The sequence below is a fragment of the Daktulosphaira vitifoliae genome, unplaced genomic scaffold (assembly GCF_025091365.1).
Source record: "Daktulosphaira vitifoliae isolate Bord-2020 unplaced genomic scaffold, ASM2509136v1 Scaffold_4, whole genome shotgun sequence".
Lineage (NCBI taxonomy): Eukaryota > Metazoa > Arthropoda > Insecta > Hemiptera > Phylloxeridae > Daktulosphaira > Daktulosphaira vitifoliae.
The window spans coordinates 11,995,248-12,003,658 of record NW_026099575.1 but is presented as its reverse complement, the minus strand read 5'-3'; positions in this window follow the sequence as shown (position 1 = coordinate 12,003,658).

Below are 8,411 nucleotides of genomic sequence, written 5' to 3'. Positions count from 1 at the left end.
TATGGAGTAGGTATCATCCTGGCAGATAAAATGGCTAAATCAATAAAGAACTTCATACCAATCTCTTCAAGAGTTATACTCGTACAGCTATTAGCTACACCAGTAGATGTTAACATCATTCAGGTGTACGCTCCAACGGCAGACAAAGAGGAGAATGAGATAGAAGAATTCTACCAAAGCATTAATGAAGTTATGAATAAATTGAAAAAACAATCGTTATGGGGGATTTTAATGCAAAATTGGTAACAGGAAAGAAATCGTGAGCGTGGAACCATTCGGCCTAAGAGAAAGAAATAGCCTAGGAAACAGGTTAGAAATATTTGCGGAAAAAAATACAATGGCTGTAATAAATACATGGTTCAAACTACATCCACAAAAGCTGTACACATGGAAATCACCAATGGATAAACCTGGAAAATTGTAAGAATCAAAATCAAATCGATTACATATTAGTGAACCAGAGATTCAGAAATAGTTGTATAGCGGTTAAAACCTACCCAAGAGCAGATATTGAATCAGACCACCTCTCACTAGTGGGGACATTCAAAATCAGAATGAAAAGGATAATCCCAAAAAGTGGAAAAAGATATGACCTATGAAAACTTAAAGATCCTAATAAAAGAGATAATGCACAAGCAAAGTTAAACAACAATCTTACCAGAATTAACAACAACATGCTCATTAACGTAGAAAAAGAGATTAATGGCTTTTAGAAAGTAGTAGAAGAGATAAAAGAACAATTTCTGAGGTCAGACAAACGGAAGAAAAAGTCGTGGATGAGCGATGAGATTTTGGATATGATGGAAGAAAGAAGGCTCAATAAAACCAATAACACAGAATATAGAAGAATACAAACTAACATAAGGAGAAAAATAAGAGAAGCAAAGGAAAAGGAAGAACAATGTGCAGAGATTGAGCTCCATCAAAGAAACTATGACGACTTCAATGCACATAGGAAAGTCACTAGTCGATTTCGAAAGAAAAACTATGGAAAACTAGTTAATCCAGATGGAAAAATAATAGTCACCATGGATGAGAAAAAACATGTATGGAAAACATATCTAGAAAACCTATTTCATGATGTTAAGGCAGAACAGAAACCTAAAATTGGAGACCGAACGGGTCCAAACATATTATTAGATGAGGTAAAATCAGCTATTAAACAACTGAAAAAAGGCAAAGCATCCGGTCTTGATCAAATACATTCCAAATTCATCAGATTACTGAATGATGAAAAAATTAGATGAATCACAGTAATATTCAATTCAGTTTATAAATCAGGTATAATTCCTGAGGATTGGATAAAATCCGAGTTTATTGCCTTACCTAAAAAATCGAGCGCAAAAACATGTGGGGATTATAAAACGATCAGCCTGATGAACCATCTCTTGAAATTGCTTTTAAAGATTATTCATAAGAGAATATATAAGCTATGTGAAGACCAAATAGCACCTAATCAGTTTGGGTTTTTAAATGTGGTTGGCACAAGAGAGGCACTATTTAGTGTACAGGTCTTCTTCCAAAGATGCAGAGATGTAAATTGCAGTGTATTTGTCTATCTAGTTGATTACCAGAAGGCTTTCAATCGTGTTAGACATAATATAATGATTAGAATTTTAAAAGAAATAGGAATAGATGAAAAAGACCTTAGAATAATGGCCAACTTATATTGGAAATAAACAGCGATTCTCAAAATGGAAGGTGAAGCAACAGATCCGATTGAAATTCGACATGGAGTGAGACAGAATTGTATTCTGTCACCCATCTTGTTTAATCTTTACTCTGAATATATCTTTAGAGAAGCTCTAAATGAGATAGAAGAAGAAATATCTATAAACGGCACAAGATTAAACAACTTACGTTAAGCCGATGACACCATAGTTTTTGCGGACACTACTGAGGACCTTCAATTACTTATGGATAAAATAACAGAGTCTAGCATGAGATACGGACTGGATATAAATACAAACTAAATTAAATTTATGGTTATAAGTAAGGAAGACATCACAAGAGTTCACTTAAGAATAAATCAAACCAGAATAGAAAAAGTACATAAATACCAATATGTAGGCACTGTCATTAACGAACAATGGGACAACGCAGAAGAAATAAAGTGTCGTATTGGAAAAGCCAGAAATGTATTTAATTCAATGAGTGCGTCATTCAAGAGCCACAACCTATCTCTACAGTTAAAAATGCAAATACTAAGATGCTACGTGTTCTCGACACTTTTATATGGTGCAGAAATTTGGACTCTAACCAAAGCCACTTCGAATAAGTTAGAAGCATTTGAACTATGGTTATACAGAAGAATTTTGAGAGTAAAAAAATGACAAATATTAAAGTATTTGACACGTATCTAATGACACGTTATAAGATCGTAAATCATATCTAGTTGAAAACCCCAAAACTTAAAAAAAATTCCCTTGTTCCCCATAAATGGGGGAAATCTCCCAAAAAATTACAATTTTTTAAAATGATAAATTTTGTCATTTTTTTAACTTTTTTATTATTAAAACTGCTATAACTTTTTTTAAATAAACAAATTAAAATTTTTTTTTTTTTATATAAATTTTTTAGGTATTTTCCTTTTGTTTAATATTAATTTTTTCAAAAATTGACCCTTTATTTGCTCACAAGGGAGGACTCAATATGGAAATTTTTGCATGAAAAGTTTACTTTTTCAACTTTACTTTTGAAAATGTCACGGAAATACTGCGTCTTTTAAATTTATGATAATAAAAGCTAATTAATTAATTGTTATATACTATAAATTAAAAAAAAAATTGTCCCGATGATCTATCTTTTACGTGAAAATGTCTCCCGTATTCAAAAATATACTATTTTTGACTTCAAAATTATTATTTTTTATTTATTTTAAAATAAAAGTTTACCATAGTAAAAAGGACACCGATTTTTATAAATGTTACACAAAGTTAACTTACATTTAATTTAAACTTGTTTTTAATATTTTGACTCCTCTAAGTTAAAAAATCGACTTTGAATTTTTGAATTAATACTTGTTTTTAACTAATTGATAATAATTTCAAAAACAAGGTGATAGAAAAAATCTAATTGCAGATTTGAAATGGGCCCAAAAATGTGTTCAGAAAAATATATTTTTGACTCTAATAAAAATTTTTTGTATATTATTAATTCATAATTAACAACAAATTATTTTCAGTAAAGTTTTGTATCAAGTCCTCCAATTTTTTATACAAGTTTGCCATAAAATAACTACTTCATAATTTCTTTATATAACTACTTTAAAATTACAATATAAATTATTAAAAATCAATTTTATACTATATTTAATAGTTATAATAAATATATATTCATATATTATATTTATAAATCATAACATTTTTTATCAGGATATAGAAGTTATTTTGCTTTTGGAATAATCCATTAATGTTTTATAACACTATCTACTGATTTTTATCGAAGTGTTTCCAATGATAGTGATTTTAATCACTATTATAAGACAATAAATAATAGGAAAAAATATTTTTTGTGTCTGTTATTTATTCTCAGCTCTTACTGAACTAATTATAATGAACAATACATAAAAAAATCACAAATTATATCTAGTCAAAGATATTACTCTTAAAAAGTTTCTCTCGTTTCCGTAAATGGGGAAAATCCCCCCAAAAATTACCAATAAAAAAATTCAAACTTTAGATTGTCTTCATAGTGAAAAGAGCTACCATATTCAAAATTATGCTATTAAGTGTTAAAATTCTTTTTAAAAAGCAGAAAATAATAGTAGTTTGAGGCATAAGAGATGATGATAATGGGAACTTTTCTTATAGAGTAGTCCAACAAACAATTATTATAGTTGTAAAAAAAAGATTTATAAGCTCTTATATTTTTAAATCTATGTTCCATAGATTAAATTTAAATGACCCGATATGGCTCAGCCCAGTATGAGTATGGCTCGACCGACCCTGATTATTACTGAAAATTTAGACTGTAACAATAGGATGGCCTTCAAAAATCGAATGTCTTTTTTTTTTTACGCTACCCCCTAATTTTTTTTTAATGGTCAAAAAAATGATCTGTGCAAAATTTGGGACCAATCCGTTAAGGTTAACTCGTGCCCCCGGGCCTATTAAGTTGAGTCGAAGAGTCAAATTTAATAGAAATATCTGATCTATGTCTCATAATTTTTTTTTATCTTAACTTTGAATTATAAAAGTAAAAGTCAAGTAAAGAANTTTTTTTCTCTTAACTTAGAATAATAAAAGTAAAACTCAAGTAAAGGAAATTTTACAAGAAATTCAAAAATAATAACTTCAATGCTGTTTTCTCAATAAATAGCCCACAAAAACACTACATACAGTAAAAAACATGTAAAAGTTTTAAAATACGTTATAACTGATTTTGTTGATTTTTAATTATTTATTTTCATTTTATTTTTTGGAAAACGCATATTCGTTTAAAAAAAGATTCTAGAAGTTTAATTTTTTATGCCAAGTACAATAATTATATTAGATTTATTATTTTATGGACAGTTAATTAATGATTAATTGTAAACCTAACAGTAATTGTTACAAACAATGAGAACAATAGAAACCCGTTTCCTGACTTACTGAACACCCTGTATATTAGCTCACGATTTCTTTCCTGTTACCAATTTTGCATTAAAATCCCCCATAACGATTGTTTTTTCAATTTATTCATAACTTCATTAATGCTTTGGTAGAATTCTTCTATCTCATTCTCCTCTTTGTCTGCCGTTGGAGCGTACACCTGAATGATGTTAACATCTACTGGTGTAGCTAATAGCTGTACGAGTATAACTCTTGAAGAGATTGGTATGAAGTTCTTTATTGATTTAGCCATTTTATCTGCCAGGATGATACCTACTCCATATCATGTGTTCCAGTTGTTGAACCTGAATAAAGTACTTTGTGGTTTTCTATATTTATGTTACTTCAATCTGGCCATCTCATTTCGCTGATACCGAAGATTGAAATATTCATCCTAGCCATTTCATTAATGGCATTGTGTATTTTTCCTGCCTGGTACATTGTTCATACATTCCATGATCCAATTCTTACTTTCCCCTGCTTCTTAATCCTGCAACAAACATCAGTACTTCTATATGCAACCGTTCCTCCTGGAGATCCGAATGAGGACTTACTCCGGATAATAATTTAATCGCACTCGTAGTCATGATGATATATACTAGGACTTATCCATTCTGGATCTTTAATGAGGTGGTTTGTCTGAAAATTCTTCCTCATTCCTATGCCGTTGACCGCGTTCTGCTATTCATCCGCCTTTAGAGCCGGTTTCCCAATTCCAGGACAATAGAGTGCCCCTCTTATGTCGGCTCCTCCACCCACAGCTGTTGGCTGACATGAGTTAGATCGCTTATGCCGGCGATCCTTAGTCGACTTCTATGATAGGCGTGGAATTACCGTGAGTAAATTCTACTGTCCCTACCCACAGGGAGAAAAAGAAGTATAAAAAAGAGTATATAAATATAAAGTTAATAAAATGGAAGAAGAGCTAACACTGATCTAAACAGCTATTTAAAATCGATTACGGCCAGTTTTTTTTAGAAAGATCAATAAAAAAATTAAAAGAATTCAGCAAAGTGGAGACGTGGTATAGTTGAGTTCAGTATAATGATATCTGACAGTGATTAAAATCACTATAAAAAAAAAACGCTTCGATGCAAATCTTTAGATAGTGTTTAATTTTAAAAAATTGGTGGATTATTCCAAAAGCTACATGATCTGCTAGTTCATTATTAATATCCTAATTAAGATAAAGTATGTCGAATGAAAAAGGGATTATTAAAAAATATTATTTCTCATAAAAAAATAATGTTGATCCATACACTTTTTAATATGTCATAGCATTATAAAGTTAAAAATATAAAAAATAAATCGAGAATTTTCACACAATAATAGCATTTGGTAGCCATTTTCACCGTCAAGACAAAAAAAATTCCGAATTTTTTTTTTGCGTAATAATGTAAATTACATTAGCTTTAATTTAAGATATATATAAAAGTGTCAGAATTTCTGGAACACTTTCAAAATTTAAGTTGAAAAAGTCAATTTTTTGTGAAAAAGATGTCATTTTAAATATCCCCTGTGAGNCAATTTTTTGTGAAAAAGTTGTCATTTTAAATATCCCCTGTGAGCAGGTAAAGGGTCAGATATGAAAAAAATATATACCAAATAATAGGTAAAGACATCATGCATCTATAAAAAAAAGAATTATATTGATCCATACATCTTTCAAAAAGTTATAGCATTATAAAGTTAAAAATATAAAAAAGATTTTTTTTACAAAAATCGTATATTTTTTATTTTTATTTTTTAAGCTTGATGTCTGTTTTCATCATGAAGATAAAATAAAGTCTGAAATTTTTTTTTACCATAATAAAGTATATTACATTAACTTTAATTTAAGATATATATAAAAGTGTCAAACTTTCCGGAATACTTTCAAAAGTTAAGCTGAAAAAGTTCTACTTTCCACATGCATTTTTTAGATTTGAACCCACCTCAAATATAGGGAAATGGTCCGATTTAAAAAAACAGTATGTCGAATGAAAGATGTATATAAATACTATTTCTCATGAAAATATTGTATTGATCCATACATTTTTCAAATAGTTATAGCATAATAAAATTAAAAATGTAAAATACAGGTTTCCACCATTTACGGGGAACGAGGGAATTTTTTTTTCTTGGTCTTCCTCTACCTCTTTTTCCTTCAACATTCATTTCTATAACTGTCATAACGAGATATCCTTTAACGTCTCTTTTCATACTCTTCATTCAGTAATTTTTTAAAATACTCTTTTCACCTTTTTTTCACATCATCATCTCTCGAAAGTACCCTATTATCAGCACTTATTATACACCTTATATAATGATAATCTTAAGACCTTTTCTCTATTACTTTTTCAAGTCTATAGATTTCTTTCTCGCCTTCCTTTGTTCCTAGCTTATCATATAACTCATCATACCTCTTAAACTTCGCCTTACTTACTGCACACTTGGCTTCTTTACACACAATTCAATTACTAAAAGTGTTATTTATCCATAAATAATAATTATAAATCAAATAACTAATAGGGATAAAATTAAGGGAATAAGAGTTATTGTTGTTTTTGAAATTATCTACCAATTTCTTAAAATTAAACACTATCTAATGATTTGCAACGACGCGTTATTTATGATAGTGATTTTAATCACTATCAGATATCATTATACTGACCCAACTAGTCCACATCCCCATTGTGCTAGTTTTTTTTTNATTTCCCTTTATATATATTCATATATTACAATATTTTTTTTTTTTAAATATTCTTTTATAAAAATTTAGAATGATACCTATCCCAAAATGTAAAATATTTTTATTATTTATATATTTAGAAATTGGTCACCATCCTACCATTTTTCATTGTTTACTGTTTTATAAAATTAATACTTTTGTTCTTCAAGTATTTTGTCATTTTTAACTTAGTAAATTTTTATTCTAAAAATAAGGTGGATGGATTCATGGATTGGCATTTAACAAAACTGGTAATCGATTATGCTGGGTTGCACATGATTCATCTATAACTGTGGCTGATGTGACCTCTGGTTCAATAGTTATGAATAAATTAAAAACAAATGAATTGCCTTTTATTAGCTGCATCTGGGTATCAGAATCATCAATTGTAGCTGCAGTAAGTTTAAATATAAATCTAGCAGAATTTTATGAATAATTGAATTAGGTAGACTATAATTAAACATACAAATTATTATCATAAAATTTCCCAAAAATAAGCTAAAAAAAAGAATTTATCAAACAACAAAATGTGTTTTTAAAAATATTATAATCAATATATTTAATATTTTTGGATATTATACTCTTTTTTAACTTTTTTGTTTTTTACAAAATTGTATTATGGTTGTTTATGGGTTTTTATTCTAGTTTTGTACAACTAAATAATATTTTTGAAAATTTAAACTTTTTGTTTAATTAATTTTATTATGATGTGTTTATTTATTTATTTATTTTTATTTTTTTGTGTGTCTGTTACCACTTTACTCAGCTCTCACCGAACCGATTTCTTTAAATGACACGTCAAAAGATCACAAATCGTATCTAGTCGAACATTTTACCCTCAAAAATTAAAAAAATTCCCTCATTCCCCGTAAACGGGGGAAATTCCCCAAAAAATTACAAATTTAAAAATTGCTACTTTTCGACATTTTTTACAATTTTTTTGACTTAAAATTACCATAACTTTTTCAAAAATAAACAAATCATTATTTTTTTTTAGATACATATCATTACCTATCATTTGGTATATTTTTTTTATAAATTTGACTCATTACCTGCCCACATGGGGGATTTAAAATGACAAATTTTTCACAAAAATTTTACTTTTACAC